This window comes from Rutidosis leptorrhynchoides, chromosome 2 (assembly GCF_046630445.1).
Source record: "Rutidosis leptorrhynchoides isolate AG116_Rl617_1_P2 chromosome 2, CSIRO_AGI_Rlap_v1, whole genome shotgun sequence".
NCBI classification, from domain to species: Eukaryota; Viridiplantae; Streptophyta; class Magnoliopsida; order Asterales; family Asteraceae; genus Rutidosis; species Rutidosis leptorrhynchoides.
In genome coordinates, this window is record NC_092334.1 from 69,547,096 (window position 1) to 69,572,705 (window position 25,610).

The following is a 25,610-nucleotide window of genomic DNA, read 5'->3' on the forward strand; positions in this document are numbered from 1 at the left end:
GCTGTTGACTCACCCATATGATTCATTCATCACACGTACGAGTTGGCTTCATCAGCCGTACGGGTGATCACTCACTCGTGTCTTCTCATTTAGGTTGTAATTATGACTTAGCTCAGCATCAACCGTGCATATGAGCCTGTCAGCCGTACTAGTGAGGCTTCACTCGTATGTCTGACTAAGTCTAACATATTTAAACATCTAAATCTCGTTCCTGCAGTTCCTGTAACCACATACAAACACGGATAGGATAATAATGAGCAATCATGGTGGCCTGTAAACTGTTGTACCTGCAATGGACGTGGGTAGATGTCTAGGGACTTGCATAAAATGCATCAACGGAAGGTGTGAGTTGTAAGGAAATGAAGGAGGTGAATTTATAAGAAAATCTCCGACAGAATAATTAAAATGGACGATCGCATTTAAAGTGGATCCTAATTCGCTTGATTACCGGAGAGTCAAATCTTATTAAGAAGATTTTCTTCAAATCCCTTGAAATCTGGGAATCAATCATATCTACGTCAAATGATAAGATGAATCTACACTTACTCATTTCACTCTTCTATGTTAGCTTCATTCGTACTCTTCATATAAATGGATTGTTTATCCAAATTATTCGCTGATGATAAAACTCTAATTTTTAGCCCGTATGTATCATGAAAACATACTTATTATCATTCACGACCTTTCCACTTAAATTTCGGGATGAAATTTCTTTAACGGGTAGGTACTGTAACAACCCGGAAATTTCCAACCAAATTTAAACTTTAATCTTTATATGTTTCCGACACAATAAGCAATATTTGTTAAGTTAAATTTCAAGAATTTTAAACTATGTTCATACATTCATTCAACCTCGACCAAGTTCCAACGATTCACGAACCATTAAACGAATATGATTATATATGTATATGTGTATATATATTATAACTTAAAACGTAAACAAAATATTAGATTAAATACTTTATATGATTGTATCTGTTTCAAAATATTTATCAATGGAATTAGAAGATAAGATCAAATGATTGAATTATCAGATATATTAAATTATGATTACAAGTCTCTGTTGAAAGGCCCACGTTGATTTGAGAAATCTTTCCATTTTAACAATATTCGGAAAATGGTAAAGTAATTTATAAATAAGAACAAATTGTCAATCATTGAGAACTAGACAAAGGATAGTGGAAGATTGAATCTCATAAAGACTCGATTGATCTATTTAGTTTTAAACGTACAAAAACGTTTTCAGTTTAAAAAGAACTTTATTATTAAAACGTATATAACTTTTATAAATATCTAGAACCACTTTTGACAACTCATTACTTAACTAGTATGATAAAGATAACGATATTTATATTTTATTTTATTAAATATATATAACGATTTAAATTAATATTATATATATTTATACGCGTATAATACGTACATAGTTTTATACTTTTACTATACTTAAACTTTACCTTTACTTTATTTTTACTTTACTTTAACTTTAATAATTCACTTTAATAATTCATACTTTAATAATTCATACTTTAATAATTCACTTTAATAATTCATACTTTAATAATTCATACTTTAATAATTCACTTTAATAATTCATACTTTAATAATTTACTTTAATAATTCAAAAATCTATTAAAAATAGAATTCAATAGGTTTCATTATTTCATAGAAACTTGAAAATATTTTTCTCTAAACTCTCTCAATCGATTTACATATATATATTTACTCCGTATTATTTCAAGATATTATTAGTATACATAAAATATTACGACGGAGTGCTGTCCGAGTGATTTCGAAATTGTTTTTCGAGTAGGATAGGATTAAAGAAATTATGGGTTATAGCTATGGAGGTGATTAAGTATGGTTCATGGGTATGCTCGTGAGGTCAATATAGTGTTTATCATTTCCGTTGCGTCTACGTACCTTTCCTGCAATATTGAATCTCAATATTGATACGTGAGTACTCATAATTTAACTTTTACATACTAATAGTGTATCCCTGACTAGTGCTCGAGTATTTAGGATTATGCATGCTTGTACTTTTGATATTGCCCTTAGACAGGTTAGGTTGAATCTTGAATTAGTTACACTTGCGGTTGAGATAAGGTATAAGATATGCATTTCCTTGGAAAGCTAGCGAAAAATTAAGAACTTTTCCTTTAGATATCGAATGGTTTCGATGAATGGATTAGAAGTTATAATCAATTGAATTTTCGATATTTTTATTAAAAATGATTATTATTATCGTTGTTTTTATCGTCGTTCTAGTTTTATCTTATTATTATCATTATTATTATCTTTATCAATAAAAGGGATTTATCATTAAAAATTGTTTTTTTATTACTATCGTTATTATCGTTAAAGTTATAATTAGTATTATTATTATTATTATCCAATTATCATTATTATTATTATTATTATTATTATTATTATTAGTATTATTATTATTATTATCATTATTAATATATATATATATATATATATATATATATATATATATATATATATATCATTATTTAAAAATGGTTATTGTTATTGTTATTATTATTATTACTATATTATCATTAAGATAATTATTAGTATTATCGTTAATAATATTATAGTAACTATCATTATTAATATTAGTGTAATTAAAACAAATAATTGTAACACCTAAATATTTTGATTACTATTATTATCATTATTATGAACACGATATAAAAGACGATTAAAAGCTATTAAACGAAACGATTAGGAAATAATGAGTAAAAGTATCTTGATGAAATTAAAATATTATAAGATATTAATTTAGATAAAATTATCGTTCTTATTATTTTTATCATTACTATTATTATTAAAAGTATCGTTAGTATTAAAACTATCATTTTAACAAAAATTATCATTTTAATAGAAATGTCATTGTTACTATAAAATATCATTATTATTATTATTTTAAATAGAATTATTATTTTAAAGATAATATTAAAAATTATCGTAAATATTAAAGTTATTATAATTAGAATTATCGTTTTATCATAATGTCATCTTAGTAATTATAAATATTAATATTTTTATAATAATAATTATTATTACAAAATAATACAACTTTTACTTATTATCATTATAGATATTATTTTATCAAATAAATATGTGATACAAACTTATTTTACTACGTGTAATAACTTACTTTAATAATACCTATCATATTATCTTTATGATATTAAATGAACCCTATAAATTTTATTACTTAATATATATAAAAGTATATTTTATTATATAAATTTAATATAAAATTTTATTTATTAATAAATAAATTATATTATTTACTCTAATAAATCTTTTAAAAATATTTAAAAATAAAAAACGACGATACTTAAACTATATATTAATCATGTATAGATTTTTGGAATTATTTTGAGTCAAATTTACTTTTGTTGACTTTTGCATATTAGTCTCGAGCATTAGGATTGTGGTACACTATGACTTGACCTAATTTGTTAGACAAATATTGACCAACATATAAATATATATAATTAATTTAGGTTCGTGAATCCGAGGCCAACCTTGCACTTGTTCAATGACGTTATATGTATTTTTACTACGAAATACAGTATGGTGAGTTTCATTTGCCTTTTTACCCTTTATATTTTTGGGCTGAGAATACATGCGCAACTTTTATAAATGTTTTACGAAATAGACACAAGTACGTGAAACTACATTCTATGGTTGAATTATCGAAATCGAATATACCCCTTTTTATTAAGTCTGGTAATCTAAGAATTAGGGAACAGACACCCTAATTGACGCGAATCCTAAAGATAGATCTATTGGGCCTAACAAACCCCATCCAAAGTACCGGATGCTTTAGTACTTCGAAATTTATATCATGTCTGAAGGAGGATCCCGGAATGATAGGGGATATTCTTATATGTATCTAGTTAATGTCGGTTACCAGGTGTTCACCATATGAATGATTATTTTTGTCTCTATGCATGGGACGTATATTTATGAGAACTGAAAATGAAATTCTTGTGGTCTATTAAAATGATGGAAATAAATGATTATGATAAACTAATGAACTCACCAACCTTTTGGTTGACACTTTAAAGCATGTTTATTCTCAGGTGTTAAAGAAATCTTTCGCTGTGCATTTGCTCATTTTAAAGATATTACTTGGAGTCTTTCATAGCATATTTCGAAGAACGTTGCATTCGAGTCATTGAGTTCATCAAAGATTATTATTAAATCAATTTATAGTTGGATAGTGGATATTATGAAATGGTATGCATGCCTGTCAATTTTCGATGTAAAGAAAGTTTGTCTTTTAAAAACGAATGCAATGTTTGTAAAATGTATCATATAGAGGTCAAATACCTCACAATGTAATCAACTATTGTGAATTGTTTATAATGTATATGAACGGGTCCTTTTTCATAAAGGATACTACTGTTCACCGTTTTTACCTTTTAGTAAAGCATAAAATATACAATGACCAACAAAACAAATTAAATAGAAAACATAGATATTGCATCTTCAATAAAGGTTAGGTTGGATACATAGTGATGCGTGAGCTTTATTTGTTTGGATCAAAACCGTGATACGACACATAAAAACCCAAAAAAATATGTCACCTACTCGTAAGGTACCTCGACAAAAAAAAATTGGACCGTGTTGACTAACTAGAGCTCGGCTCATTACAAATAGTCATTTGCAAAATCCGAATATAATACAAGTATAGTCTTGATTCGGAAGGACGGGCAGTTTTATATGTTACATTTTATGTCCTATCACCAGGCAGATTTGAATACACAAAAGCTGCAAACAGCATATTAGTGTTAATAATTTGTATCAAACGCTACTTGCTATATTAAAGAATACAACTTAGTATATTATACTGTAAAACTTCAAAGGGTAAGATGATCTCTTACATTCAACGATGAAGCTTTTGTAAGCATATATGAATTCTATTTATTGCCTACTTGTAACATGAGATGTCGATAACTGCGTCCCCTTACAACTCGGTGCCACTCGAAAAGTAAGGAATTTTTTAGGTTCATTTGAATTCTCTCCTGGACAAGCCTGCAGTAAAAAAAAGGATTGCCAGCTTATGGTAACTTTTTGCTGCATTGAAAGTTAACTCAAGATAAATATGCATTTTTTTACCATCTCACAATACATCTCTGAATAGCCCGAGATATTGGGCGAAAAAAGGATGGATCTCGTTGGACATAAAGTAAACCAACCTGTATATTCAAAAAAATAAGAAGAGGTAGAAAAATGGACATTATGTTTGTTTAATATTAACATATACTTTAAGATAATATAGTGAACCAATTGTGACATTTGACATGAATCCATGTAGACAACACAAGTGAGTAGCACACACCAACATAAATGATAGGACCAACTTTGCAAAGAATAAAAGGTTACCTCGATCATTGCATTTACAGAAGGATCGTCAAATATTTCAAGACTACAATCAGCGAAATAGTTAAGGAAAAGAAGATAAATTACCCTGAACTCTGCATTGACTAAACAGAATAAAATCCATAAGTTGAAGCTTAGCCCATTCTGAACGCTGTAACGGGTCATCCTTCTTTGGCGGATGCCTCCATGGAGCCCCAAATCTTAGTTTATCTTTTGGAATTTTTCCCTTTTGAGCGTCATATGCAAACTTTTGCAATAGTAAAATTGCTCTATCCATGGCAGGATTCACAACAGTTACTTATAAACAGAGATTTCAACAAATGGGTCAAACACAACTTTAAATTCTTAACTTGATGGATGATCATTAACAATTTGCACATGGTTTCTAATAGATCAAATATGGTCTGAATCTTACTTGCAAATATGCCAGATAGGCATCTATGATGTCCTCGAATGTACTTTCTTTATCATTCATGAGCCTACATAGAGAAATACATATTACATATACATATGTATATAAAAAGAGTGTTCAAATGTTTATGCAGAATTTGCATATAGTTATACAATACTTATGCTTGGTAACAATTGCTCTGTTTAAGTGCATATATCTCAAAAAGATGTCGTGCATTGGGACCAAGGACCTCAATAATCAAATCCCACTACAAAGAAACGAAAAAACAACTATTAATTGTTCAGATCTAAATACTTAAGCAACAGAAGCTTTCTATAACAGCACAAGGAAATAGTCAAAGAGATAATATATGAATTCACCTCTGACTGGCTAAAATAATCTGGAACCATATGTACTTTTGCTTGTGGCGGGGTCCATCCAAATGTCTGCAATATATAACAAATCATACAATATATTTAAAGATTGCTGGGAGCAAGCTCCTATAATCAAAATATGTGCTAGCACTTGATTATTCATGCCAATCAAACCAATAATCTCTGCAAAATGTACCCATTTGAAGAAATACTATTCTAAATGAGGGAAAAACATATAGATAAGTAACTAACCATCAATGATACTTTTCATATGCTTCCATTTTACATTTACAATATAAAAAATGAGAAATCAAAAACCCAAAGGCATAGATGGAAACACTTAAGGTTACCTCGCGGGAAATGAAAATATCGGGAAATCCATATAACCTGCATATGAATAATAGCTGCAAAATAATTAGAGAAAAAATATGAAGCATGGTGTGTAACATATGCATACTTCAACAAGTCGAAGAGCCTATAGAGAATGCAACTATCTTGTAACATATTACATGAAATTTAATGATTCGATCCATCAGCCCGATGATACTCTACTATACAAAGGCGTGAATTACTGTTATGAACTTAGATTGTAAGTAATCTTCGTGCCTGAAATGGAACCAACTCTGGATTGATATTTGAATCGTGTGAACACTTTCCTAATCGAATATTTCGACCCAATTAGCCAAGGGTTACACGAAGTTTCGATTGGGATAAGACAAAGACTAGATTGTTGTCTTGGCTAAAAGAAAACAATCAAACAATTGCAGAGATTTATCTTCTAATTGTTTAAGTTGAAAGTGTGTGTAAAAGGTTAAATTTCTGAAACCTTTCTCAAATACACAAAGGGTGTATTTATAATGAGTCAAAAGGTTTCTTGAAAAGTCACAACCTTTGATTCATACCCATTAGTGTCTTGGAAGTTTACATTCATGTATTTAGACTTAAAATGGTCTAAAAACATGAAAAAACGCAGGTAAAATGCCCTGGAACAACCTCAAAACGTTTGGAGTTCGAATGTGCCTTTTGGGTTGAAAAGACACCTTTTCAGCGTGCCAGTGTTAAGCCGCGCCGCGGGCTAACAAAGGAAAACACTCCCAAAATTGCAAAAGTCTCAACATGAAAATCATTCCTTAAGCCGCGCCGCGGGCCCAGGAGCCGCACCGCGACTAAAGCTACTACACACTAAAAATTTTGTTTAAGCTCTTTTTCAAGTGTGTTTAGCCTTTCAAGTCCCGTTTCGCATTCTTTCAAGTCCAATTCGCATTCTTTAAGTTCCAAACATTATTTCCAAGTCTAAAGGAAACCTCAAACCATCTCACGTTTTACGAACGTGTACTCCACACTCTCCGAATTCGTGTAACGTATCAATGGTTCGAAAACACTTTCAACATAGTAATCCAATCCTAAAATGAATGTTGGATCATGCTAAAATCACCAACAAATCCCCCCCCCCCCCAATTTAGTATGATCCTTGATTATTGAAATACCAACAATTAGAAACTAATGCATAAGTGTAAATGTCACATGGATTGAATTTACACATAGTATATTACACGTGCAAGAATTCAAAAATCAGGGTGCTCTAATAGTTTGAACCCATCAATTCATTTGAAAACCTGTCGATAATATACACACTAGTTCCATAATCTCTAACAATACAAACTTGACACTATTAGGAGCCATGTGTCCCAATCCAATCATGAACATATAGAAAACTAAGTCCAAAGCTTTCTTGAAGAGGCTCAACTTCATGTTCACTTAGGTAGCCCTCTTCAATCTTGCTCCTACAATGCAATTTTTCAAGAGAACTATTAAGAAGTCATAAACTTCAATCTCACTTTATCTTGTAGGTCCGAACACATACCTTTGGGATTATATGAAAAACATGTGTTCCAATCTTCTCAAAATAGGCTTTCCTCATTGAATTCAGCTCCTAGCGTTGTACTAGAAGGGAATTAGGTATCCCACTTTAAAAGATTTAGATGGACTTCAATCCCACACCAATAGCCGACTTGTGCACCGAGTCCCTGGCTAGTCCCTTGGTCAAGTGATCTGCTAGATTTTGTTCCGATCTAACAAAATCAATGGAGATCACTCCATTCGTGATTAATTCACGAACCATGGAATGTTTAACACCCAAGTGTCTAGACTTACCATTATACATGTGACTATAAGCTTTAGCCACCTTTGAAGCACTATCACAATGCATACCAATAGGAGGAATGGGCTTTGTCCACAAAGGAATTTCATATACCAAATTCCTTAACCACTCAACTTCATTACCAGCCGCAGCCAATGCAACAAATTCCGACTCCGTTGTCGAATTTGTAATACATGTTTGCTTCTTGGAAGCCCATGAAATTGCCCCTCCACCAAGTAGGAATATCCAACCAGTAGTAGAAGAATGATCTTCCATATTGGTTATCCAACTTGCATCCGAATAACCTTCTAGAATAGAAGGGAAACCGGTATATGTGATACCAAAGTTCTCGGTTTGCTTCAAGTACTTAAATACTCTATTCACAGCTTGCCAATGGTGAGAACCCGGGTTACTAGTAAATCTACTCAATTTACCCACCGCATAGGCAATATCCGATCTAGTGCAAGTCATTAAATACATTAGACACCCTATAGCACTCGAGTATTTAAGTTGATACACAGCCGAACCCATATTGGGTAAGAGCTTAAGAGTAGGATCAATGGGAGTGCTCACCGGGGAGGTATCCTCAAGATTGAACTTCTTGAAAATCTTCTCAATATAATGAGATTGAGTTATCGTGATACCATTGTCACCACGAATGATCCTTATCCCAAGAATCACATCCGCAACCCCCATATCCTTCATCGAAAACTTAGATGACAAAAATTGTTTGGTCTTATCAACTTGATCTTGGTTAGTGCCAAAGATCAACATGTCATCCACATACAAGCAAATGATCACACCATTTCCCTTGTGATCAAATTTGCTATACACACACTTATTCGATTGGTTGATCATAAAGCCATGAGAAAAAATGACATCATAAAACTTTTGATGCCATTTCTTTGGTGCTTGCTTAAGTCCATACAAGGACTTAATCAACTTGCACACCTTCGTCTCTTGTCCCGGCATGACAAATCCTTCCGGTTGTCTCATGTACACCTCCTCCTCCAAATCACTGTTAAGAAAAGCGGTTTTTACATCCATTTGGTGAATAACAAGATTATGAATCGACGCAAGCGAAATCAACAATCTAATGGTGGTGATACGCGCAACCGGATCATAGGTATCAAAATAGTCAATACCCTCCTTTTGCCTAAAACCTTGTATGACCAAACGTGCTTTAAACTTGTCAACCGAACCATCAACTTTCATCTTCCTTTTGAAGATCCACTTGTTGCCCAAAGGTTTACAACCGGGAGGCAAATCAACTAGAACCCATTTATTATTTTCCATGATAGAGTCTATCTCGTCACGAATTGCCTCTTTCCAAAAGGCAACATCACGAGACCTCATGGCCTCATCATATGTCCTCGGATCCTCCTCAATATTATAACAATAATGAAGTTAAGATACATCACTATCTCTAGTTCCTTCAACCAAGAATAGTTGAAAATCCTCACCATATGATTTAGGAGTTCTTTTCCTACTCCCTCTACATGGCTCATGAGTCGCATTTGGAATTTCTTCCAATTGAGCACCATAGGAGGTACTTGCAATAGGTGTCATATCCTTTGGTTTAGGTACAGATGAGAACCTAGATTCATCAAATATTGCATCTCTAGATTCAATCACGGTGATAGTGCTCCAAATGAACATATATTTAGCAGCAATATCCTTCCAATATGTAAAGCTTTTAGTTGCAATTGTTCTATTTTTATGTAATATTCGTTTAAATAAATAAGTGTGAAGACAAGAGGCAAAAATGAAGATTCAAAGACAAAAACGTCCAAAAAGCTCAAATGTACAAGATACAATCCAAGTGGTTCAATTTATTGATGAGAAACGTCTCAAAATGACAAGAGTACAAGTTACAAAACGCAAAGTACACGATATAAAATAATACGCAAGGGCGTTCAAAAATCCGAAACCGGGACATGAGTCTACTCTCAACGCGCGACGCAATGGTGCAAAAATTACAAGTCAACTATGCACATAAATAAAATATAATATTTAAATAATTCTTAAAATTATTTATATATTATATTATTATTTAATAACGTCGACAAGCAAAGATCCAAAATCATGTGAGCTGGAAATTCAAACTCCGCGACTCGTGAAGTTTGAAGGGTAAAAGTGCCGCAACTCGCGGAGTTTGAAATTTCAGAAATGTCCTATAAATATCAACGTTTTCTGCCGAGTTTTAAACACATAAAAAATAATAATAATACTCTGTAATAAATAATAAATAAATATATATATGATATATATATATATATATATATATATATATATATATATATATATATATATATATATATATATATATATATATAGTATAGGGTAGTTTTATATTAGTTAGTTTGGGTTATGTAACGGTTATTTACGGGTTTTTAAGCCGGAACTCTGTCCGTGTAACACTACGCGTTAAATAATCAATGTAAGTTATGTTCTCCCTTTTTAAATTAATGTCTCGTAACTAAGTTGTTATTATGCTTATTTGAACCAAAGTAATCATGATGTTGGGCTAAAAATATCTAAAATTGGGTAATTGGGCTTTGTACCATAATTGGGGTTTGGACAAAAGAACGACACTTGTGGAAATTAGACTATGGGCTATTAATGGGCTTTATATTTGTTTAACTAAATGATAGTTTGTTAATTTTAATATAAAGATTTACAATTGAACGTCCCTATAAATAACCATATACACTCGATCGGACACGATGGGCGGGATATTTATATGTACGAATAATCGTTCATTTAACCGGACACGGGAATGGATTAATAGTCTATGGAATTATTAAAACAGGGGTGAAATTATGTACAAGGACACTTGGCGTAATTGTTAACAAAGTATTAAACCTTGGATTACACGCAGTCGATATCCTGGTGTAATTATTAAACAAAGTATTAAAACCTTGTTACAGTTTAAGTCCCCAATTAGTTGGAATATTTGACTTCGGATATAAGGATAATTTGACGAGGACACTCGCACATTATATTTATGACTGATGGACTGTTATGGACAAAAACCAGACGGGCATATTAAATAATCCAGGACAAAGAACAATTAACCCATGGGAATAAAATAAAAATCAACACGTCAAACATCATGATTACGGAAGTTTAAATAAGCATAATATATTTTATTTCATATTTCCTCGTACTTTTATTTATTGTCATTTTAATTATTGTTATTTATTTTATATTGTTAGTTAAATATAGTCATTTACTTTACGCTTCGCTTAAAATATAAAATCGACAAACCGGTCATTAAACGGTAAAACCCCCTTTTATATATTATTAATATAATATATTTTGTACGAATATAATTGTTTAAAATATAGTGTGAAATAAGCCAGCTCCCTGTGGAACGAACTGAACTTACTAAAAACTACACTACTCTACGATTAGGTACACTGCCTATAGTGTTGTAGCAAGGTTTAGGTATATCCCATTTGTAAATAAATAATTAAAACTTGTGTAAAATTGTAGCATATTTAATAGTATTTTCTTGTAAAATTTAATAGTATTTTATACCCCTTAGCTTTAACATCACACGGTATTAACCGAAATAGCATCATTTGGCTCAATGACAAAGAATCTATACGCCTTGGAATCCTCGGCATATCCATTAAAAATGCAATCAATACCCTTTTTACCCAATGTTTTACTTTTGGGTTTCGGAAGTCTCACGACTGCCCTACATCCCCAAACTCGTAAGTAATGCAAGTTTGGACGTTTGTTAAACCAATGTTCATATGGAGTCTTCTTCCCATTCTTATTGGGAACCCTATTCAAAATGTAACAAGCCGTTAACATGGCTTTCCCCCAAAATCCCTCACTCAAACCGGAATAAGACAACATGGAGTTAACCATCTCTGTAAGTGTCCTATTCTTCCTTTCGGCTATGCCATTTTGTTGTGGCGTATAAGGAGCCGTGGTTTGGTGAATCACTCCTATCGATTGGAAATATTCCGGGTCATAATACTCGCCACCTCGGTCGGTACGCAATGTTTTAATTGAACAATCAAGTTGCAATTCTACTTCAGTTTTATAGATTTTAAATTTGTCTAAAGCTTCATCTTTAGAATGCAAAAGATACACATAGCAATACCTAGTGATCTTTGTTAGCATACAAGTTTTACATTTATCTAAATGTTTATCAAAACTTGGTATTAAGTCATCCTTAGACATTTCATACATTCTTTTGTAATGTACATGACATAAACGAGCATGCCATAAACCGGAATCACAAGTACTAGAACTAATCATGCAAGTAGAATTAATGGCCCTATGAACATTTTTGAGATTAAGCATGAACATTTCATTATTATAATACCCAAAACCAACAAACACACCACACTTAGACAATATATATTTGTCACTTTCAAACACTTGTTTATACCCACATTTATTCAACATGGGACTAGATATAAGATTCTTATGTAAGTTAGGTACATACAATACATTATAAAGAGTAATAGTTTTTCCGGAGCTAAACTCCAATACAACATTTCCATAACCAACAACACTAGCAATAGATTCATTGCGCATGTGCAAAACATCCTTTTCCGGTACAAAAGTCTTGAACCATTCACGGTCCTTGCAAGCATGGCAAGTTGTACCCGAATCTACCCACCATCCAATTGTATCATCCTGTACATAGAATGCATCAGAAATATGTGAAACATAGTTCTTAATTAGAATAGTCACAAAGTCAGAAATTTGACCTTGATTAGGAGTAGGATCCTTTGATCCTTGGCCCGCACCCGATGTGCTTCCTCCTTCTTGCATCTTTACTTTGCAATCCCGCTTATAATGACCGGGTTTGCCACATCTCCAACAAGACTTCTTGTCCTTCTTATTGGACGCATTCTTGTTGCCATCAAACTTTCGTTTCTTGTTGTTTGATTTCTTGTTGTATTTGTTTCCATGGGATTTATCTTCAATCATGTTAATTGAAGAAGATCCCACTCCTTTACCCTTCCCCTTGCCACTATCTTGTGCCCGAATTGATTCCTCAATTCTCAAGTGACTACCCAACTCATTCAAATTCATATCTTCCTTTTTGTGTTTGAGTGTGTGTTTGAAATCTTGCCATGAAGATGGCAATTTATCAATGATGGATGAAACCGAGAAAGTTTCATCCATACTTATGTTATGTTGGGTAAATTGCCCTAAGATCCTAAGGATCTCATGGAATTGTTCCATGATGGGCCTAGTATCAACAATCTTGTAATTGTTGAAATTGCTAACAAGAAACTTCTTGCAAGACGCATCCTCAGCCATATACTTTCTGACAACCCGGAAATTTCCGACCAAATTTAAACTTTAATCTTTATATATTTCCGACACGATAAGAAAAGTTTGTAAGTTGAATCTCAAAAATTTTAAACTATGTTCATACATTCATTTAACCACGACCAAATTCCAAAGATTCACGAACCATTATAGGAATGGATATGATTATATATGTATATATTATAACTTGAAAACATTAACAAAGTATTAAACATATAATACTTTACATAAACGTATTTGTTTCAATGTGTTTATTGACGAAATTAAAAGATAATATCAAATGATTAAATTATTAGATACATTGAATTATGGCTACGAGTCCCTATTAGGAGGTCCACTTTGATTTAGGAAACTTTCCTTTTTAACGGTATTCGAAAAATGGTAAAGTGATTTACAAGTAAGAACAAAAGTGTCAAGTATCGAGAAGCTAGTCAGATTGGTGGAAATTCCTATTAAGTTCCAATACATGCCTTACAATAATTACCTCGTGACTTTTGATAAGATAAATTAATTAACCTTCATATTATGTATTGTGAAAGTGAAATTAGGGAATATAGGTAAATTAGGAAATAGATATTGACAAGTTAAATAGATCGACATTTTACATTAAGATGATTCCATACGTTTGATTTTTCCTTTAAACTTAATCCTACGAGTCATGATTAAAAATGGAAATTTAAAACCCTGAAACCTGATATGATTCATATATGATTGTACTTTCTTAAACGAAAACGCCTTTTCGATATAATAGACTTTTATTATTAAAAACGTCTTATGACATAAACAACTTCTACTATTATAACCTTAGTAATAAAATGATTTTTGAATATAAAATAATTTGGTTATTAAAACGTTTTATGAATGTTTTTAGATAAATGAACTATATCATTTTAAAACTTTAAAAATACAAATGTTACGAAATAGTAATTTTTAATATTTAAACGATTTTTAAAAATATAAGTTTTGAATGACATTAGTTTTGAAAGACTATATCAAGTAAATAGTTCAAATTTATATTTCGAAATGAAAATATAAATATATAACTAAGTCATAAAACGTCCTGATTTAAAATAATATATTTTGATAAACAACGAGTCACTGATTTATAGAAGCAAATGACCACAACGCTCAAATTTTATAAGTTACATTTTCTATAAGGTAAATTATTGATGAATAAGTCAAATTATTATTAAGGGTACACGTCGCGTAACGTAAAAGGCTAGTTTTCTAAACGTACGAAAGTGCGCTCGAAAAACCGAAAGTGGTACATGAGTCTAGTGACAACGTACGAGTCATTTGAACAAAAATTACATTTTTACCATGAACGTAAATATAATATAATATATAATTAATTGTATAGATTAAATAATAATTTATAATTAATATATTAAATCAAAATATGATGTCGGCATGGATAAGAATTCAAATCTACACGTTTTCTTTTTGTTTTATTTATTTATTATATTAATATATTATATTATTATATTATTATTATAATATTATAATTCTTATATATATATGAGATCAAGTGAAGTTTTTTTTTTTTGACACACATACAATTAGGAGTGCATACACACTCCATAATATTTATTATTAATTAATATTATTATTATTATAATATATATTATTATTATTATTAAGATTAACATTATTATTAATATTATTATTAGTGGTATTATTATTATACATAAAATATTACGACGAGGTCATGAGCGGGTCATTTCAAGACAAATTTTGCGAGTAGGATAGGGCTAAGGAAATTATGGGTTATAGCTATGGAGGTGATGGGTATGGTTCATGGGTATGCTCGTGAGGTCAATCTAGTGTTTATCGTCTCCGTTGTGCCTACGTACCTTTCCTGCAATATTGAATCTCAATATTGATACGTGAGTACTCATAATTTAATTTTTATATACTAATAGTGTAACCCTGACTAGTGCTCGAGTATATAGGATTATGCATGCTTGTACTTTTGATATTGCCATTAGATAGGTGATGTTGATTCCTGAATTAGTTACATATACGATTGAGATAAGGTATAATATATGCATGTCGTTGGAAAGCTAGCGAAAAATAGTTGAATTTTGGTTTAAGAATCACTTGAATCCAAGTAACGGTTAGAAAGTTATGAAATAAACAAATTGCATAATTAATTTCGTAATTAAAATTGCTGATGATAATTAGTGAACTAATTTTCTGGGTTATAAAAAGTAGTTATTTGGATTCTACTCGTCGAGTAGATGAATTTTCATATAAAGCACGTCTCGTTTCGTTGAACGGTTGTCAAGTTATGGACAAAAGAAGTTTTGCAAATTTTGATGAAATGTCGAAACGGGAACTGAAATTCTCGCTGATCTGCGTTGTTTCATATATAAAAAAAATACCACTGAATTCTTTACTGTAAGGTCTAACAAACGACTCTGGCCGTTTGTCAATTCGAGTCTCGATGATTTTTCTAAAAATCGTCAAAGTTGACGGTTTGGTCACATTTTAAAATTCTAAAAAGAGCTGAAACTTTTTTTTTTATTTAAAAATGTCAGTTTTGTATCAGTTGTCATGGTCGGCCTGATATGTGTTTACTTTTGCCAAAAATCATGTTATATCTTTGTGGTAACGAGAATTTGCAGGCTTTAACCGTTTGTCAATCCGAGTTTCGAGGAATTTTCTAAAAATCTCCAAAGTAGGCTACTCGGTCACTTTTGTAAATTTATTAAAGCTGAAAAAATTAACTTTGAAACGCCGAAAAGGCGTTGGCAACTACGTGTTGTCTAGGTTTAGTTTACTTCTGTAATATTTATGCTTAATCTTTTTGTTAATGTGTAACTTTTATCTTTGGCCGTTTATCAATCGGAGCTCCGATAATTTTTCTAAAAATCGCTGAAGTGGCCCGTTTAGTCATGTTTGACCGAAAATCATTTTTGTATAAGTTATTGTATATTTACATGCGACCTCATTTTTACTTTGACCTTTGACTTTTGACTTTAACCTTTGACTTTTGACTTTGAACTTTGACTTTTCCCGTTAACTTTTCAGTTAACTTTTTGTGTTGATTTTCTCTATAAAAAAAAACCTAAAATACTATTTTATGATTATGAAACCATTTGTGTTACGTTGTTTCACACGTCACTTTTTACTAGAATCTTAATTGAGCATGAGTAATATAACATGTTACTATACTGTAGAGTCAGACTCGAGCTATAGGATAGGATTACACTATGACCTGACCTAAATTGCTATACAAATATTGACCAATATATAAATATATATAATTAATATAGGTTTGTGAATCCAAGGCTAACATTGCACTTGTTCAATGACGTCATATGTATTTTTACTACGAAATACAGTATGGTGAGTTTCATTTGCCTTTTTACCCTTTATATTTTTGGGACAGAGAATACATGTGTGATGACCCGGGAATTTCCGACCAAATTTAAACTTAATCTTTAAATGAAATTCGACACGATAAGCAAAGTCTGTAACGTTGAAGTCTCAAAAACTGTGAACTGTGTTTATGTATTCATTTGACCGTTGACTGTGCTTGACGATTCATGTACTGTTGTTTGTAAATAAATATGTAAATACATATGTAAGTACAAAATAAATTATATATATATATATATATATAATATTTTGAATTAGTAAAATACCTTTAATCAATTTGAAATTTAAAATTATAAATTAATAATTAAGTTATTATTAATATGGATATATATATATATATATATATATATATATATATATATATATATATATATATATATATATATATATATATGTATGTATAATATTATTATGAATATATAAAGTTAAAAATATATATAAATGATTCTATTAAATATTATTATGTTGAAACATATATAAAATTTGTAAATGTTAAACATTTAATAGATGTATTTATATAATATAAGATATAGTTATTAGATATTACAAAATTAATATATTGTAATATTAAATGTATGTACAAGTTTAATTATAGATATTATTATATTGTTACATTCAATATTAATATTAATATCAGTGTTATTAATATTAGTATAATATTGAAAATTGATACATTAAAATTATAATATCTATTAATATTATGGTTGTCATTGTTAATGTCGTTATTATTATCTATATTATTATGATTATTATTAATATATTATTATCATTAGTATTATTATAAATATTAATATAACTAGTATTAATATTTATTAAAATCATTATTTTAAGTATTGTTATGAAGATACAATTTACTATTATTATCATAAATGTTATTATTATAAATATTGTTATTTACAATATTTTGATTATCATTATTAGTATCATTATTAATAGTAAAATTATAATTACTATTATAATTATTAAAAGTATTATTATCAACTTGATTACTAAAAATATCATCTTTATTTTTACTAGTATTATTATGAAATTAATATCATTATTATTTCTATTGTTATTATTATTAGTTTCATCATTTTATAAATATTATTTAATATTAAATTTTAATGTTTATATTGATATGTTCCCTTATATATATAATGTACAGATGCTGTTATACTATACATGTATTTATACAGAATACATTTACACATATACGGTTATATAATTATATATAATTACTTTTTATGCAAAAATTAAATAGAGAAAAATTGTGCATTATGTTTTCAATCAGTTTCACTCTTTATCTAAAGTGATTCTGTATCTAAACAATTGTACAATTCACGACTTATGTGCCACTAGTATCCAAAGTCAGTTGAGAGTCCCAATCGTGTTTTTATTTTTTATTTTTATTTATTAATTATTTATTTTGTTATTTATTCCCTTAATCGAATCATAGAGCTATAAGACAAAGGAATTACACTGAAATATTACGACCTTCAATCATCATTACATCCTCAATATCATCTATCATTTCTTACTGCGTTTATTTGATCAAATTAAATCAAAAACATCGAAGAACACAGGCACTGCCCTGTTCTTGATGTTTTTTCAAACAGATCGAATTTCTAACGAATTTCAAAAATTGGTAATGCAGTGTTGTTAATAATATTGTACTCCAACTATACTGAAAGTTTCAGACTTCAATTTGTCGAATTGAGATCAAATTTTAAGAGTCAAAGTTGTTTTCAAAAAGTCAATCAGTTTGTTTTTGAAGGAAATTCGTGTTCGTGTTCAAGATTTTGATGAAATTGATTATCCAAAAAGGTTTTATGATAAATTTGGAACCATTTTCATTTAGAAAACGTGGTCTAAAACAAATTGGAAATCGAGTTTGATGATTGAGTTATAGAGTTCATCAGCGAACTCTTTTACTTCTTTTATTTTTTTTTATATTATTTGTTTTAATTAGATTAATTATCCATTAATTGTTTTCTGTAACAATTACAAATCATAAAATTTAATACTTGATTCGTTGTTTGATGGTTGAGCTCTGGTCGACTTATCTCAGTGAAGGAGGAGAGAAACAGAATTACATACGGTTTATATTTATATAAAGGTGGAATATTGCAGATAAAACGTGTATGGAGGAATGGTTAAGGGAGTGTCGGGTGTTCGAGAGGTTGTGGGTTCGAGTCTCGGCCTGGGAAGTTTTATTAACTTTTTAGCCTTAAAGGTAGTTTTTCATTTTTATTATTATTATTTTTATTTTTATTATTATTATTATTATTTTTATATTTGTTGATGTTATCCTTATTAGAATTATAATTATTATTATTATTATTATCATTTTCATTATTGTTATTTTGATTATTATTTTTAATTATTATTGTTAAATACCATTATTATGTTAGTTATTAGCATTAATTATATGATTATTATTATTATTATTAATGTAACTTATGATATTATCATAGTTATTATTAGTATTATCACTTAAGAATTATTAGTATTATCATTACAAAAATTATTAATATTATTGCTATTATCATTGTATTATTATTGATAGTATTATTATTATTATAAAGATTGTCATTTATATTTAACATGAGCTTTCAATATTAGTATTGTTATTACTAAAAGTATTAACATTAATATTAATTTTTACTAAAGTTATCTCTTTGAAATTCTTAAAAGATATCAATATGATTATTATAATTATCTATATTATTATTATTAAAATAATCTATGAACATAAAAATGAAAGTTTTATTTATATCGTTGAAACTATATGTATAAACCTAAAAATTCTTATATATATAAAAATATCTTTAAATTACATAAGTTAACTATATTAAATCTCTATTTATATAAAAAGAAAATATATAAATAAATAATGAAACTTATAACTTATTAAATATATAATTTACATCACTAATAATAATATACATATTTATTCGATTACGATTATATATATATTAATGAATATACAAATGATATAGGTTCGTGAATCCGAGGCCAACCCTGCTTTTGTTCAGTTGTTTAATGTCGTTATATGTATTTTTACTACAAAATACATTAGGTGAGTTTCATTATTCCCTTTTTAAATGCTTTTGCAATATATATTTTTGGGACTGAGAATGCATGCGCTTTTATAAATGTTTTACGAAATAGACACAAGTAATCGAAACTACATTATATGGTTGAATGATCGAAATCGAATATGCCCCTTTTTATTAAGTCTGGTAATCTAAGAATTAGGGAACAGACACCCTAATTGACGTGAACTCTAAAGATAGATCTATCGGGCCCAACAAGCCCCATCCAAAGTACCGGATGCTTTAGTACTTCAAAATTTATATCATGTCCGAAGGAGGATCCCGGAATGATGGGGATATTCTTATATGCATATAGTTAATGTCGGTTACCAGGTGTTCAATCCATATGAATGATATTTTTGTCTCTATGTATGGGACGTATGTTTATGAGAATTGGAAATATGAAATCTTGTGGTCTATTAAAATTATGAAATGATTATTTATGCTAAACTAATGAACTCACCAACCTTTTAGTTGACACTTGAAAGCATGTTTATTCTCAGGTATGAAAGAAATCTTCCGCTGTGCATTTGCTCATTTTAGAGATATTACTTGGAGTCATTCATGACATATTTCAAAAGACGTTGCATTCGAGTCGTTGTGTTCATCAAGATTATTATTAAGCCAATTATAGTTGAATATATTATGAAATGGTATGCATGTCTGTCAACTTCAGATGTAATGAAAGATTGTCTTTTCAAAATGAATGCAATGTTTGTAAAATGTATCATATAGAGGTCAAGTACCTCGCGATGTAATCAACTGTTGGGAATTGTTTATAATCGATATGGACTTGGTCCGGATGGATTAGGACGGGTCCTTTCAGTTGGTATCAGAGCCACTCATGTGCCGTTGGGGGTGGTGGGGCAAACCTCATCGAGGACGATGAGTCCCTGAGGGGGGTGAATGTAACACCCTAGGCAAATCCCACATCGCCCACATACATGAGTGATCATGGGATTATAAGGTAATACTCACGCTTAAATGACACAACGCGTTTTGGGACCACAAGCAGAGCAGATGTGTGAGTACGCTGTAGTTAAGCGTGCTCGGGCGAGAGCACTACCAGGATGGGTGACCTCCTGGGAAAGTGATTCTCGTGTGTGGTCGCCAAGAAAAAGCCGTGCGCCTGCGGGCAAAACGGACAATATTGTGGTCATGTTAAGCTGGGGTGTTACAGAATGGTATCAGAGCGGTGGTCTTAGTGAACCGGGTCTGCATTAGTGTGTCTAACTGATAAGTCGTTAGGATGCATTGGTGAGTCTGGACTTCGACCGTGCCTGCATGTCAAAAGTTTTGCTTATCATTTTGTGTCAAAAATTATCTGCTTATCATTCTTAGAGAATCACTTGCTTATCATTCTTAGTCTAGACACGTTTTACTGTATTGACTGCATGAATAGTGTATAGACAAAATTCATATCTTAGCGTATCTGCTACTTCATATCTTAGCGTATCTGTTACTGTAACTTTGCCTGACAACTTCCGTAGATTCCTCCGTAACTTATGGGATTTTAGTATTATATATGCATATGTAAATTATGTATTGCAGGGCACTAATCTACATCCCATAATCTATTTCTTATCGAAAATCCTTCATCTGATCGTACGAGAAGAATCCCGCAACCAGTTCGAGTCCCTCATATTCCGATAGCTATTCCGATAGTTATTCTGACAGCTATTCCGACATAGATGTTCACCTAAGCTCCGAAAACAGTGTCATCGGCATGAATCAACCAATCAGCCATTATCAATTCATTTGATGGGTTCGTAGTTGACTTAATTAATGGAAATGCGCAGAAGGCAATCCCTTCCACCAACCGAATTCACCTCACAATGAACCTGAAGCGTTTACCGGCGAACCTGTTCGAGACACCATTTTCAGTCTCATTTCCAGGGTAACTCGACAAGATTATATTCTATCCACAATTCTGAACCTTATTCATCCGCTCGTTCCGATCGACAATCATCCTGGAGTAATAAGTCAACGAACTTCGCGCTCGAATAATCAATTCGGAGAATATGGTGCAAAATGTACCAGCTTCAGCAACATCACCGGCACCAACAGTACCATCAATAACAGCACCAGTACCATCAACAATCCATGCTTCAATATCATCATCTGTACTTTGAGTATGATCTTCATTCTACGTATCATTCTACCTCATTTATCTTCGTTTGACATGGTGAATATGTAATCTCTAAAGTTTTAGAGATTATTTATTCTAGTTCCAACCGAAAAGCAAATGAGTTTAATATCATATTAACTCATTAAATCCATGAATACATCTGAAGAAAATATATATGTATATATTTTTTCATAAAGATTGTAATTAAAAATTCTCTTGTATAAACTGTTAATGGTGAAAATATTTTAACGGATAGGTAATACCCGAGGAATATTTAGACTTCACATTAATAAGTTACACGGTACATTCTTCGAACCTGATTCAACGGTCAAGTACCATCCTACTTATATCTACAGATATACGAATCTGGTTCACCACAGAATAACCATATTCATCCAATTTCATATTTGGATTTTGATTTATCAGAATCCAACAAGTGGCATAATGAAGAAAACATTTGACAAAAATAAAATTTGTTAGAAACAAACAAATTAACTATGAGAAATTTTGTTAAGAATCCACGCTAACTGTTCCTAGCTAATTGTTCCTAGCTAACTGATTACATTTTATTTATCGGAATATAATTATCGCAATTTACATTCTCGAAATTTTATTTATCGTCATTTAATTTCTGTTATTTACTTTACGCACTTTATTTATCATCATTTATTTTCTGTTATTCATTTTACGCACTTTAAATATCGGGACACGTATACAAGGTTTTGACATATCATATCGACGCATCTATATATATTATTTGGAATCACCATAGACACTCTATATGCAGTAATGATCGAGTTCTCTATACAGGGTTGAGGTTGATTCTACAATAATATATATAGTTTGAGTTGTGATCGAGTCTGAGACAAATATGGGTCACGATACGTATTAATTAATTCGAATATTATATATTAAAATGTATATGAATTATTGAATTGCTAACTGTGGACTATCAACTGTGGACTACCAACATTGGATAATTAAAATGAATTAAAATATTGATTATAACATATGAAACTAAATAATTCTTCAAGTTTGCCACTTGATCTCATCTTAAACCTTAATTGTATCTTGACGATTCCAATCTGCATTCAAACTTTCATAATTCTTGAAAACACCTCAATCGATAGGATGAATCAACCGCACTTCATCTACGGAAGGAAAGATTTGTGCATATAGTTATGCACCTGAGAAACTCTCGGCAACTGAGTAAAAGTTTAACACGTAGCCACGTCAGATCCTTTGGCATTTATTAACAAAAATAACTTTGCGATCCCTTTTCAAAGTAGCAAATTTTGTCACAGCTTCAACAAATCAACTTCAACTTTTCGTTCGAAACAACCTTATTATCACCTTGACTTACATGTATGTTATTTTATTGTTACCGGGGAACCTTTTATATTCCACCATATTACCGTCAGCGTTTAATCCTCTAAAAACACAATTCTCTTAAAATCACCTCGGATCGATAATTAATGATTCAGATATGGTAGCAGTAAATGTAGAGGAATCGGCAATCAGTACTTTGAAAACTCACAGCATATCTACATCAACAGTTATATGTATAACATTTATCTTTTAGAATAATGATCTTCCATTCTGAAATTTTGAAAAGCACCCAGTCTACGAATTAATACATTGAACTTTGAAAAAGCTAAATGAAGCAGCAGAAACTGTAGATAATCGTAAACAACCTTAACCGTCGAAAGTTTAATGATAAAGAATGGAGGATTGGAAGCACTCAATAGAAAATTTAGTACCAAAAAGCGGATTATGCGAAACTATGAAGGAAGCCGTGGACAAATCACAAAGAATAAGTTTGACTTCAAAGAATCCAAATGATTCTGTTTCTGATGAAATCTTTAGCGAATACCTTACTTCCGAATCTAAACCCTTACGGATAAATCTTCTGCATCATCCATCGATATTAGAAATTCCAAGATATCATCGTATCTTTCATTATAAATATCCTCCATATTTCTGAAGATATTTTTTATAACTATTCTTATCTGAAATCATTAATCTCTTCGTGCTATCAGTATTACATCATATAGAAACGGTTAGTTTCTATATTCTGTAAACTTTCGAACTTAAAATATGAATGTTATTGAAGTAATGTTGGGAACAGATGCATGAGTTAGTATAATATAATGACACTTGATCAACGTGATTATATTAAAGTAAGTCATGCTGAGTTTCTAATGGGACGTGATGATTCACAGAATCATAACATCATCACGTGCCATGTTACATAACTCTTTTATTCTATTTAACTTCTGAACATATCAAGAATGTATATTCTTGATAGTTCTATTCTCAGCGAATCTAGTAATTTGACAAATCAAATCGTGCTATTACGTTCCTCCCTATTTAGAACATTAACAGTGTTCATTCTGAAACTTATATCTGCGAATTCTAGACCATTACAAGAGATGCTAAATCGCCAGAAGAAGAAACGAAGAGACAAAGCTCTGAAATAGAAATTGGAGTATAAATCGCAGCAAATAGGAGAGGGTATTAACTGGGGATGACACTGATTGTAGGAAACAGAAATAAGGACATTGAAATATAAGGGGAGAAATAAAGCCCAATAACAACACGAAAATTACAGACCGTGTATATCAATGTTTATCCAAAAATAAAGACACGGGAGAATTAAAAACACTATAACACTAAGGGCGAAGTAAAAGAAAACAGATTCCTCTGGTGGAAGTTGGAAAAGGAGAATGATTGTTGCGATAGTAAGGATGAGAACAAGTATCAGAACTGGATTAAGCATTTTCAGAATCTTTTGGATGTATGAAACAAGTAGGAAAGTATATGAATGGTGAGAATAATGGAACGGAAGAATTTAATTTATAATGGAAATATCAGACAGTGTAATCGAAGCAGATCACCGTATTTAATTAGAGAGATCTTAATTTTTTTCATTCGCCGAAAAATCAAATCTTTAGATTTTGAAGATTTTCTCTAAATCCCTTGAATTCCGGAATTCAAGCAAGACAACGTCAAAAGCTAAGACACATCTTATTTTCTAAATTCAACCCTGACTATGTTAAAAGTTAAATCTCTATCTCAACCTGTTGTGACAGCTTCATTCGTACGCTTCACTTAATCGAATTGTTTTATCTATATTACTCAATGATGATAAAACTCTATTTATTAACTCATATTTGTCATGAAAACATTTTTATTGTTAACCATTACCACATCACTCAAATTTCGGGACGAAATTTCTTTAACGGGTAGGTACTGTGATGACCCGGGAATTTCTGACCAAATTTAAACTTAATCTTTAAATGAAATTCGACACGATAAGCAAAGTCTGTAACGTTGAAGTCTCAAAAACTGTGAACTGTGTTTATGTATTCATTTGACCGTTGACTGTGCCTGACGATTCACG

At 30.7% G+C, this 25,610-nt stretch overlaps 1 pseudogene; it reads right to left on the reverse strand.

Annotated features, from left to right (window-relative positions):
* Positions 1 to 4,814: 4,814 nt before the first annotated feature.
* The window catches only part of LOC139887960 (uncharacterized), a 51,200-nt pseudogene continuing 30,404 nt past the window's right edge, over positions 4,815 to 25,610 (reverse strand).